Here is a 14,363-nt window from a genome sequence, read left to right as displayed (position 1 = left end):
TTAATCACAGCATATACTACACAAGCAAGTATAGTATCAACTTTATATAATTTAACTCCTGCATATCATAAAATAAAAGTCAAAGAGAAGTGCAGACTTTGTGGACATGGTTCTGCTTGTCCTAGAAATATAGGGTGCATGCTTCTTTCTTTAGGTTTGATCATATAATTATCTTATGTTAACATCTAATTGCATATTAGTTCATTTAATGGCATACTAAAGCATTATTTAGACAAAAATCCCAATTAGGCATCATGACTTAATTGCAAACCCAAGTTATTTTCAATTTCATTTAATACATGCATATTTATTTAATTAGGCATCATATAATAAATTATAATGGTTCATAACATATAAAAGAGTAACAAAAAAAAAAAAAAAAAAAAAAAGACACCCATGGGACTAGCATAGGTTCGGCCTCTTTAGGAAGCCACCCTTGCTCATGCCTATTTATGCATACTAAGGTTCATTAGCTTATTTTAATTAAACAAATAATATAATTAATTCATTACATGCATTTAATTTTACTAGCTTAATTATTTAACTTAAGTCAAACATAAGTCAATTTGACTTCACATATAAAAATAATGATTAAATTTTATTAATATATAATTTATTATATTAATTTATAATATTAATGCTAACCATTTATTAACAAATTAACATGTGAATTATTTAATTAAATCGATTAAATATCTATAACCAATTATATATATATATATATATATATATATATATATATAGCCTTCCTAATACCAATACCATTACTATTCCAAATTATGCCATATGTCAACGTACTATATTTGCTTATATGGCTATATTCAACCAGTTATATATATTTTTTTTTATTATGCACACAGGCCTAACATGCCCAAATAGAAATTAAGGTCAAACACCATTTACTTTTTCTAATATAGCTCTTAGGCTAACATACCAAAATAATGATTAAAAATAATAGCCTATTCTATTTTCTGATATAGCCACAGGCTAACATAATTAAATATTAATTGTAACAATAACAAATAATAATTTTTTAATATAGTTTTAGGCTAACATGCTCAAAATTAATAATTAAAATCAAATATAAATTTAAATAGGCACTCCAAAAATGTCCTGTTAATCAAATCAATTAGGGTATTGTGCCAAATAAAAATTAAAGTTAAACATCAATTACCTTTTCTAAAATAGCCCTTAGGCTAGCATATCTAAATAATAATTAAAAATAATAGCCATTTCATTTTCTAATATAGCCACAAGCTAACATATTCAACTATTAATTGTAACAATGATCAATAATATTTTCTAATGTAACTTTAGGCTAGCATGCTCAAAATAACAATTAAAATCTTTAGCCAATAATATTTCTAATATGGCTTTAGACTATCATAGCCAAATACTAATTAAATTCATATATAAATTAAATGGGCACTCTAGAAAGATCTTGTCAACCAAATAAATTAAGGTATTTTGTCCAAATAATAATTATAGTCAAATATAAATTAAATGGGCACTCTAGAAACATCATGTCAACCAAATAAATTAGGGTATTTCACCAAACCAAACAATCCAACACAAAAGATCACATCAAGAAATCACTATGGCTTCATAAGTAGAATAATTGGGCCAAAATTAACAAAATACATTAGCAATTGCAATAATATCAAATCAATTTCACAAGATCATACAAAAATTAAAGAAAATCCAAAAATAATGATAAGATCATAACTAAACATCAATCAAAAAAATTAAACTAACATATAATTTGAGAGTGAAACGACCCGAATATTTGATTTCATAGAATTTTCATTTAAAAACTAAATTTTAAAATCGACCAATGAGGATTTATAACAAATATTCAATTGTTATTAAATCGGACCCATTAACTAGCTTGAATTTTTCGAAAACCAGATGAAAAATGCATAAATCAATTGAAAAACCAAGCTAAAACCATGATTTAAACCAAACCAGACTCAATCGATTCAAACCCCATCCACCAATTAGAAAATTCTAGAAAAAAAAAACAAAAAAAAAAGAGAAAAAGAGAAACGAGAAGAGGGACTCACTGTCTCTCTCTTGCAATTCTCTCTCAACAAGCCCCCTCCCCTTTTTTTTTCTTGTTCTCCAGCCGTCGGCCACCAAATCCAGCAAATAATTACTCTAAAAATAACTAATCGTCGCAAGGAGTTTGATTCAAGCCTTGGTTTGCGATATTTGAGCTTGGATTGAGAGAAAACTCGACCGAAAGGGTGCGACGCCATAGTAGCAACTTTTTCAGCCATTCACGCCGTTTCCGGCGACCTGAGGCTTCAAGGTAGGTGTCGATCGACTCCTCTCCTCTCCCTCTTTCATTTGACTGTTACAGTGTTGAGTATGGTGGCTGGAATCGAAAAACCCAAAGCGGGTACCACCGAACCTTTTCGGCCAATTTTTGGCCAAATGGTTTGATTTGAACACATATTAGTGATCCTCTCGTCGAAACGAATAAAATGATGTATTGTTTGTCAATTTTGGTGAAGGTTTTATTTTCAAGCCACCATGCACGGCGGCCGGCGGTGGCGGTCTGGCGAGACTTCAAGAGGCAGAATGACCTCCTCTTCGCGTAGATTCCGGAATCGTAGTCCGATTTTCAATCGGTACACTCTAAAGCTTAATTTGCAATTTTTGAATAAATCCCGAATTAATTAATTAATGAATTTAATTAAGTATTTAAGTAAATTGAATTGAATATTGTTAAATATATTTCATGAACATTAATTATAACAATAAAGTTGATATCGAAATAAAAATTTCTAGTTAATAGTTATGTAAGTTAATTTTAAGAATTTTAACAAATATTGTTAGGAAGAATTATAATTTATGATATAGACAAGAATTAGTTATAGGATAATTAATTATATCATGGGAATTTAGTTTAAATGAGAATGTCCCCAATGAATGGGCTATGTGAATTGAATGAACAAATGAATGATGGTTAGGGCGGATAGGATCAGTTAATGTGAATTGCTGGATGGATGGGCTGTGTGTTGACATGTGGAATATGTAAAATTGGGTAGTACAGTTTATAGGGGAAATGCTGCCGAATTTTAGGTGAAACACTTAATAAAGAATTAATTAAGTTATATCCTTAATAGGTAGTAGCAACTAAAACTTTTAGTATTATTATTATTATTATTATTATTATCATTGTATTTATTATTATTATAAAAATATTACTTACTAAATAATTAGAAGCTTTATTACAAGTTATAAATAAAATTTTATATATATATATATATATATATATATATATATATATATATAATATAATATAATATAATATAATTTAGTTTGATAAGTTAAGATAAATAACTATAGAGCCTCAAAAATTAATAAATGAATGCAAAGTACATTTATGGAATTGGAAATCTTATGCATAATTTTCTTTCTAGATGCTTATGAGTTCTAGAATGGTGAGACAAAAGCTGGAAGGATGCAGTAGTAGAGATAGTCCTTTAAAGGACAATAAAGAACTGTGAGTAGTGTTAGATAATTTGCATCATCCACCTACATTTTGCATTCATGCATCACGACTAAATGTTAGCATGCATTACTTGGTGAAATACTATATTGTGCTGCATTATTTGTTGCGATTAAAAGAAATTATTTGATTACCTGTGTTATGATATTACTATGCCTTGTTTGTGTGGAATTGGGATGAAGTGGGTCACCATGGGATTATGAGGGCGGTCTACGATACTGTCGGCCATATATGGGGAGATCGACGCTCCCGTATGCACCTGATGATATGATATGGATGATATGGAAAACCACAAGGTGACCTCCTGTTGGTATGGAAAAGAAAAGAGAGAATGGAAAAACAATAAGAGGGCTGGTCAAGTGAGGATTAGACTGGTCGGCCGTGTATGGGGGATCGGCTCCCTAGTGCACACGTTGTGAGAGGATGGGCCATATGGGAGGACGGCTCATCGGGGGTTTCGGTGACGCCACTGACTAATTTCCACGTGATGTGATTATATGAAGATGATAATAATTCTGATTGCTATTGTATTGCCATTTGTGTGACAAACTGCATGATCATATAATTAGTTGGAGGACTAAATTAATTTATTATAACATATGTGTGATTGTGTGGGTTATCTAACCCTACTCACTGAGTTTGGCGCTCACCCCTGCCTCCTATTTGTTTTTTTTAGGTAATAGGAAGAAAGGAGAGTCATATGGACCCGACTGAGTCGAAATATCGAAACTAGAAACTTGTTAATAGTTGTGTTAGCCATGTAATGTTAAGGACTGTAGATTATGGAGTTCTGCAATTGTATTCCAAATGGGTTGTAATTGAATAATAAGAGTACATATATTAATTATATGAATTGTACTTTTGATATATTGGTGAAATAAGTTATTGGGTCTGAAGTCACAATTATAAATAGAACATGGATTAACTAAGATAGGTTTACTACGAGTCTCAGAGGCTTTAAGTCCACCCAGGCCTAGTGCCGGTCCGGCCCACGGAACCGGGTCAAGACAGGGAGTACTAACCTTCAATTGCACAACAACAAGCTCAAGTTCGCAATTAAATCTTCTCTTCTCTACATGCACAAAATAAAAAATGAATCAACGAATAAACAATAATTCGAGATTCGAAATCTCCTCAAAACACAGATTCTAAATATAGAACAAAATAAAAAATGAGTTTACAGATTTTGAAACGGAATCATATCTTGTTTGCGGAATGCCCTACTGCAGCTATAACTAATTACACCTCTTTATATGTTGATTTACTTTACCCAACTAATTATAATATACTAATCTTGATCTTTGATTGCAGGTCTTATAGAAAATCTCAGAAGAAAAGTTCCTAACTCTTTTTTTCTTTCTTTCTTTTTTTTCTTTTCTCTCTTTCTCTTCGCGTGTTTACGTGTGAAGAGGGCACCACCTCTTTCTTGAAGAGGGTCGGCCTCTCTTCTCTTTTCTTTGGGCGTTAGGTTTTTTTTTTTTCTTTATTTATTTTTTCTTTCTTTCTCTTTTAGGCGTTAGTTTTTTTTTTTTTTCATTTTCTTTTCTTTAAGGTTGCCGCATGGCCACTTTAAAAATAGGCAATATATTTTTTATTATTTTTTTAATTCTTTAATTCTTTTATTTATTAAAACATAAATTAATACCTCTAATTATATTTTAACAATCAAATTCCAATAAACAATAACGAATACCAAAAATCAACAATAATCACTACTAATTAAAAATAATGACTAATATTTATAAATAAATACTAATAATTATAATTAATTCCATTAATTACTTAAGAATACCAATTTAGCCAATTAAATACCCGATAAATAGGAAAAAATCCTAATAATTTAGGAAAAATATTCTAAAATCAAATTAATACAATTTTCAATCCCAGTTTCAAATAACTAGATGCAATTGGAACTATACCGCATCAAATCTCACAATTAGGCTTCCTAAGGTACAGTTTCATAATTAGCAATCCAAAATCATTTAATGCATGATAACAAGCTAATAACATGCAATGCATGAATCACAATCAAGACTCAATAATTATGAAAATAATTTATCCAGATTGAAAATCATATCAAAATTTCAGTTCTGTACCAATTAGCAGTCCAGTAAACTATTATTCATAATTTTAAAAATCAAGGCGTTACATCATACAACCACCACAACTGGCTCATCCCATGATCACACGTAGTAGAAATAATATCTACAAACTGATCAACCACCTTTGTCTTTCTTTGTCTTTCTACTGAAAGCCACCACACCGCAGAAGCCTTGTGTACCCAAAACTGTTCCATAAGCACTTAAAAGATCCTAAATGGCATGCGGCTATCAAGGAAGAAAATCTTGCACTTATGAAACAATAAACATGGTCACTTGTACTAGCCTCCTCAGTCTCAAATGGGCAATTTTGTGAAGAAAAAATTACCCAAATAAAGGGAAGAATTAAGACAGATGCAAATTAAACTAATAGTGAGTTGCAAATGGTTGTTTCAAATAAAATTTGATTTTAATGGCAAACCTATTTGGTATAAAGCACATTTTGTTGCTTGGGGCTTTACTCAAAGACTACGTTTGGATTTGGATCAAACTTTTTCTCTTGAAGTTAAACACTCTACAATCTTGGTTATTCTGTCTATTGCGATTACTCGTGATTGGTCTTTGAGACAGGTTGATGTGAATAATGCATTCTTAAATGGGAAACTCTCTAAAACTATATTTATAGAGTAAATGGAGCAACCTCATGGGTTTGTTGATGACAAGCTCCTAGTCATGATCATGAAAAATCTCTTTATGGTCTCAAACAAGTTCTCGTGCTTGGTACCATGAGCTATGACAATTTTTTGTTTTAGTTGGATTCATTCACTTTAAATCGGATAATTGTTTATTTATTTACTCCAAAGCGGGTATTGTTATTTATCTTCTTGTTTATGTTGATGACATTATCATCACTAGTAATAGCTCTTAGGATGTGGAAAACTTTATTCATAAATTCAACAAGCAATTCTCTATTAAAGACTTGGGTGACTTACATTTCTTTCTAGGTGTTGAGGTCAGCCACACTCCTACTGGTTTGTTTCTCTCTCAATAAAATTATATTCGAGAATTACTTGAGAAAGCTCAGATGCAATGGGCAAATTTTGTTTCTACACCATTATCTCCTTCCACCTCTTTGAGTCTTGATGATTCTGCTCATTTAATCGATACATCCGAGTTTTGGGCTATTGTTGGTAGTCTTCAATATTTACTTTTAACTTGGTCGGATATTGCCTTTGTTGTTAAAAAACTCTCTCAGTTCACTTCTCGATTGACGGTTAATCATTGGTCTGCAGTTAAGTGCCTTTTGTGCTACCTTAATGGTGCTTTTGACTCTGGTTTGTTCCTATACAAAGATTCTCCTTGTGTGTTGCATGCCTTTTCTTATGCTTATTGGGCTGGCAATCATGATGATCGTACTTCCACCAGTGCTCATATTATATTTTTAGGTCGCAATCCTATTGCTTGGTCCTCTAAAAAAGAAAAAAATTATGGCACATTCTTCTATTGAAGTAGAATATAGGTTTGTTGCCTCTACATCTGTTGATATTTTGTGGGTGTGAAACCTCCTTCTTGAGCTTCATATTTCAATTACTATTGTGCCGGTTACTTATTGTGACAACCTGGGCCACCTATGTAGCTGCAAATCCTATTTTTTTTCTCATGCATGAAGCATATAGCAGTTGACTATCACTTTGTTCGTACATAAGTTCAGGCTGAGACACTTCTTATCTCTCATATGTCTTCCAAAGATCAACTAGCTGATCTACTCACAAAAACTTTATCTACATAAGACTTTGTCCGACTTCGATCCAAGATTGGCATCTCGTCCCAACCCGCCATCTTGTGGGGCGTATTAGGAAACTGGACTAATTTATATTGTGATAAGGATATTCCATCTCTTGTAATTAGTTATTTGTTACTTTGTTGTATATATTCGTTCCTTATTTTGTGGTTCTCTCAACCACATTGCTTGTATATTTATACGATTATTATTGTGAATAATAGTGTATTACCCATTACTTCAACAGTCTCTTAAAACTTTAAACAAATATGGGATACATATCAATATTTTTCTATATTTTTGTATGCTAAGTCTAATAATAAACCACTTATGCAAAGAATAAAAAAAAAATCTTGATTTGAAAAATCTGATCGAGTTGACAAAGTATAATATTTGTGCCATAGGCGATCACTTGCTCCATGTTGTGGCTATTCATGATCACTATTCAACTCTATGGTCTTTCTGTAAGTCCAATCTGATTACCTTCAAATTTCTTCCTTCTATTAGATAAGAGATATGCACTTCTTTCTGCATAATTGTCTAAATAACAAAATATCATAGACAAAATCACCATAATGGTGATAATAATAACTCAGAATTAGATCTGAGAATAAAATCTCAAGATATGAGTAACAATAAATCCTAATATTTGGATAATAATAACTCAAATCTATATCAAAAGATACAAATCTAAGAATTATTTGAAAAAAAATACAAGACAAAGCGAAAGGGTGACCACCGGTGGCTACCCATGAAAGAAGAAAAGAAAGCTTTTAAGTTTTGGGAAAAAGAGAGCCCTATACTCAGTTAAGATAAAACAAAATTTAACAAAAACAATTTCCTTTTAAACTTTAAACAACAATTATATATATAGACAAAAATAACTATATCAAAATTATAGATTGACAAATATATTTTTAAAATTTTTATTTTTGTTGTTTACAAAAAGATAATTTAATTTAATTGATTATATTAATTTTCTATTTAAATCTAAACTCTATTGACTAAAATAAAAAAATATTAAAAGAAAATAAAAAATCTTTAACAGTTATAAAATATGTTATCTGCAAATTTTATTTACTTTCACTGTCAAATGTTTTTTTTACTTTCATGACCAAGGGCTTTCCATTAAGGTACGTCAAACACTCATCGGTCCAATTATTAGGTTGATATATTAATATTAATTTTTATTTTGAATTCAATGTAAATGTTATTTTATGTGTTATCAATGTCATTCATTATCAACTTTAATTGAACTTTTTGATATTTTTATCTATCCCTATATTAATCAAGGGTAATTTTGGCGATCTCACTGTTTTCCTTTCCAATTCTCACTTTTATCTATACTAGGTTTCTCAAACGTGCATCGCACATTATTTGTACTCATTGACTTTTACACGTTGCAAGTAAATATAATTTAATTTTTATATCTAATTTTTTTGCTAATTTATGTGTTATTTAATTTGCTGATATAACATGTTACATCATAATTTTATATTTATATATATTTTTAGTGAATTTTATTTTATATATTATATTAATAAATTATATAATATATTTTTTAATTAAAAATAAAAATTAATTTATTCTTTGTAAAATAATTATAACCAATCAAATTAAAAATTCAATGAAAATAACAATAAGATATATTATATTCGTGCCATATTTAATATGTACCTTATATAGTATAATATAGCCAATCAAAATTATATTACCTCTATTTTTTCAACTAATAAAATCTTACTATATACCTCATTTTGTATATAATATAACTTCTTAGTTTATCCAATAGAATTTTGATTTAAATAGAAAATTAATATAATCAATCAAAATCATATTTACTTTTATTTTTTAAACTAATAAAATTAAAATTTTTAAAAATATTATATTCTTACCATATATATATTTTTTTATCTATAACCACCAGTATTTGAAAGTCTATTGAGTTCCAACTAGGTCCGGCTCTAGTACTGTATGACACATATAGGGGCGACTCTCCCAGCATAGTAATTTCGATATCCAAAGCTTGAATTCGAGACCTTTGGCTAGCTAAGAGAGAATGAGCCCTAACCACTCTATCCCAACCAATGTTGATATATTTTTATCATATTTAATATATATTTTATTTAGTGTATAATGTAATATTATTTTATTCAATTGAATTTAAATTTAAATCGAAAAATAATATGATCAATCAAGTTTAAATTACGTATATTTATTTACTCAACCAATAAAATTGAAATCGTTAATGATATTATATTCTTACCATATTTAATATATATTATATATAGTATGTAATATAATTTCTTCATTTATCAAATAGAATTTAGATTTAAATAGGAAATTAATAAAAGTATATAATATAATTTATTATGTTATCCAAAAAAATTTAGATTTAATTAAGAAATTAGTATAACCAATTAAATTTGAATTAACTTTATTTGTTCAACTAATAAAATTAAAATCCTTAATCATATTATATTCTTACCATGTATAATAGATACCTTATATAGTATATAATAATAGATATCTTATATAGTATATAATATAATTTCTTAATTTATCCAATAAAATCTAGATTTAAATAGAAAATTAATATTAACCAATCAAAATTAAATTATCATTAATTTTTCAACAATAAAATTAAAATTTCAATGATATTTTTTGCAATATATAAATTTAGTAGGGACATTTTTGCAATCCAAGTGTTCCCATCCCTATTCGTATTTTATATATAATAGTCTTTTTATGATTAGCGTTGCTCGTTGATATACTCGTTATTCGTACTCGTTCAATTTTTTAATACTCTTTTTTATTTTTTAATATTAATAATGATTATAATTTTTTTCTTATATTATTTAGATTTTATAATATTAAAATAAAAATTTCATATGAGATTAGTATAAATATAACTGTTAATTAATAAAACAACGATATATGTACACACACTTTAATTCAATTTATATCGTCATTTATCTAAATTTCATAATATCACCTAATAAATATATACATATAATTCTCTGTATCACTAATAAATATATTTCAATACATATTGATATACAAATATAATAATAAAATATTATATATTTTTAAATTAAAATTTTTAATTGTTCGTCATCCCACTCGCATACGTTCATTTTATTTTAAAAATAAATTGTAGAAATTTAAAACTTTTGAAAGACTTAATTATGTATATTTGTCACGACCCGTTTCCGTGAGTCGGACCGGTACTAGAGCCCAGGTAAGCTTAAGGCCCCGAGGCCCGTAGTAAGCCTAAATTATCCAATCTGTCTACCTATCTTGCCTAATTAATTCATCAAAACAGTAAGCCTCAATCTCAATTAACACATAATATCTAACCAGGGCCTATTCACAATAAATTATAATCACATTATGGGCTTACTGGTTCACCTGCAGCTATTTACATAATATTTAATTTATAGTGTAGTGTTAACAGTAAGTCCAATAGTAATACACAACCCTATAACTGCGGAGTTCAATAACAATCTGATAATAGAATAACTTATACATCCAAAATTAAATAACAGAAATATAAAGTTTACATTTATAACTCTACGGAGAAGATTGCAGAGCTTCAGTCGAATCAGCTGCTTCCTAGTACTTAGGAGGTTTGGAGAGAATGGATGAGTTTTGCAACTCAGTGAATAATAATAAATAATACACACCACATACAGTCAAGCAAAATGCACCCTAGTATACTGAATGAACACACAACAGTCAATCATATGACATTACATCAGCACCCACAAACAATATCACCTTCAAATAATCACATCACGTGGAAATTAGTCAGTGGAGTCACCGAAACCCCCGATGAGCCGTCCTCCCACATGGCCCATCCTCTCACGTGTGCACCAGGGAGCCAATCCCTCATTCTGGCCGACCAGTTTAATCCTCACACAACCAGTCCTCTCATTATTATTATTTTTTTTTCCAGTCTCTCTTTTCTTTCTTTTCTTTTTCTTTTTCTTCTTTTTTTTTTCTTTTTTTTTTTTTTATCAACAAGAGGCAACCCGGTCGTCTCCATCAAATCTAGATCATCAGGCGCTCACAACAGGAGGCCACCCTGCGGGCTGCGATCAGATCTAGATTATCAGGTGCGCCCAATAAATAAGCCAACCTGTGATTTCAGTATAATCTCTCTCTCTCTTTTTTTTTTTTTATACCAACAGGAGGCAACCCAGTCGTCTCCATTAAATCTAGATCTTCAAGCGCTCACAACAGGAGGCCACCCTGCGGGTTGCGATTAGATCTAGATTATCAGGTGCGCCCAATAAAGAAGCCAACCTGTGGTTTTCCATATCACACAAATCATAGCGGTAGGTGCACACGGAGGCGCCGATCTCCTTTTACGCGGCCAAATTTCATATCATATTCAGGATCCATATCACATTTACCATTCTCACAAACCCATGGTGACCCACTTCATCCCAATTCCACACAAACAAATCACAGCATAGCCACAGCACAAATAATCAGACAATTCATTCATCATAAACACCAATTTCATCCAAATGCACAATTATATATAGTATAATTATAGTGATCGTAACATAATATATATGATAAAATACTTATAATATATTGTAAATATATAAATAAAAATATAATGTTTATAAATAAATGTTATGCAAATGCAGTGTTGATATGCATTATTTATTATTACTCACAGTGATGGAGAGCGAAGTTCTAGCTTTGATTCTGTCCTGGAGGAGCACTGGATGGACCCGGGCGATCTAAGAAATTTAAGAATGACACAAAACAAAAGTAACTATATCAGATAAAGCATTTCTTTACCACTCTTAGAATTTTATTTTAAACTCTTAATTTTTCTACGTAATCTAATATCGATATTAATTTCTTTTCTATAATAAATTTTATTTCTCTACCGAACTCTATTTTATTTATTTCTTCTGAAATCTATTTTAGTTTCTATTATTTTCTACTCTCTATAAATAATTAAATTTCTATAATGAATTTTATTTGCTACCGAAATTCATTTTATTTCTACCGAAATTTCAGCAGCATCTCCCCTAAAAATTGGATTATCCACCTGTTAAAATATCAATAATTTATCTAATAACTCCAAACCACACAGCCCATCCATCGGGCAATCAATCAATCAATTCAATTTTCTCATCCTCCATCCGAAAATCCATATCAACATTACCTTTAATTCTCAATTCTTCATTTCATTCCATTCATGATATTATCATCAAAATTCCTCAATAAATTAATCAAAGGATTTTAAGTGAATCAACATTTATATTATAAATCAATACTGAAAATTAAATTAACTTAATTTAACTACTCACAATTACTAAATTAAATTAACTAAATTAATTAACTACAATAATAAAATTAATTTAAGTAACTAAAATTAGTAGCATTAATTTTATTACCCCAAAATATAATCTTTTGTCGAATTTCGCTAGATCGGGGATTTTCACGCGTGCCGGATCGGAGAGCAATGGCTGTTGGTGGTCGGAGGCACACTGGAGCGGCGGCAGAGGCGCGATCTGTTGTGGCGGAGCAGTGGCGGAGCAGCAGGGCACGGTGGCGGCGCGACAAGGTGGAGACTGTGCTGCTGTTGTGCGCTGCGCAATCTAGCAGAGGGCGGAGCTACTGGCAGTGGCGCGCGAAGGAGCAGTGAGCCGGTGCGACTGGCGGCGTGGAGTGGCGGCGAGGTGGCCCGCGAGGGCTGGGTGGCGCGCGACAGATTTGCTGTCTCTCACCAGTCACACTCAGACAGACGCAGGGAAGAAGAAAGAAAAGAAAAGAAAAGAAAAGAAAAAGAAAGAAAGAAAGAAAGAAGAAGAAGAAGAAGAAGAAGGGAGGAGGAGGCGCAGTGGCTGTGTCGGTGGAGTGGAGTTGAGGCGCTGGTGAGGGTGACGAGTAGAGGTGCAGCGCTGGAGATAAAAAAAAATGGAATTTTCTAGATGGTTTGGGTCAAACCGGTTCGATTCGGTTCGATTCGACCCAAATCTTTGGTTTTCATTTGGTTTTCGGCTTTTTCAGTCGGTTTTCAGTTTGGTTTCTCACAGTGTTCGCATTAAAATATTGAAATAAATTTCCAAGCTGTCGATTTATTAAATTTAATTGGAAAATCTTTGAAAATAAAAAATTCGGGTTGTTTCAGTCTTCTCCCCTTATAAAAATTCGTCCTCGAATTTTGAAAATAATAAGAAACTAGGATGCAACAGTTGTTTACGACAATGGTGGTTGTGCTTCTCACATAATGATGCAACTGTTAAAAGTTATCACCATAGTTAATTTAAACTTGAGTTGTACTATATCTACAAGTCAAGTCGAGTAAAACATTCATAACCCAAGGCACAGATTCGACTCTAGTATTCACTGTTAAGCGTAAGAATTTAAGTTCCTCATAACCTCTGCTCAAGTAAGGGTTATAACTCTCATTAGCTATATATCATGTGACCTATATTGATGTATCGCCTCATTTATCTCTCACTAGCTATTATAGGCAACGATCATTTCTCAATAAGATGCTCATACACAAACCAAGCATTAAATCTTCTGATACTCGCATCCACATATCCAAATTTACTACTATTCCAATTTAGGATCCTTATTATTATTATTATCAAGTTCTACCATTAAGTACCATTCGATCCTTTCCAATTAAAGAGAACAAATTCATTGCACTACCACAAGCTTATTTCAACAGAATCATGACATTTCTCTAACTAATTGCTATCAACTGATAGGAGATCCTGACTTCTATCCCAATCTCATCACATATTTATCAACTTAACCATTTTCCTACAAAGATAGATATACAATCTCTTTTCAAATCCTACTAATGAGAATTCATACTATACCATTTCTTAACTAATTATGACAAGAACTTATGCAACTAGTCAAGTTAGCTGTTGACATGCCAAATATTCTTAATGTATTTTCTAAAATATGCACACACCATTCTATTACACTCAACTCCATAAAGAAGTCTAGCCAACATTTTTTTTTATCTTACTCAAGATGT

Source organism: Jatropha curcas, chromosome 5 (genome assembly GCF_041381405.1).
Source record: "Jatropha curcas cultivar XTBG-Jc1 chromosome 5, XTBG_Jcur_1.0, whole genome shotgun sequence".
NCBI lineage: Eukaryota > Viridiplantae > Streptophyta > Magnoliopsida > Malpighiales > Euphorbiaceae > Jatropha > Jatropha curcas.
The sequence above is the reverse complement of the archived record's forward strand: the minus strand, read 5'-3'. Positions refer to the sequence as shown.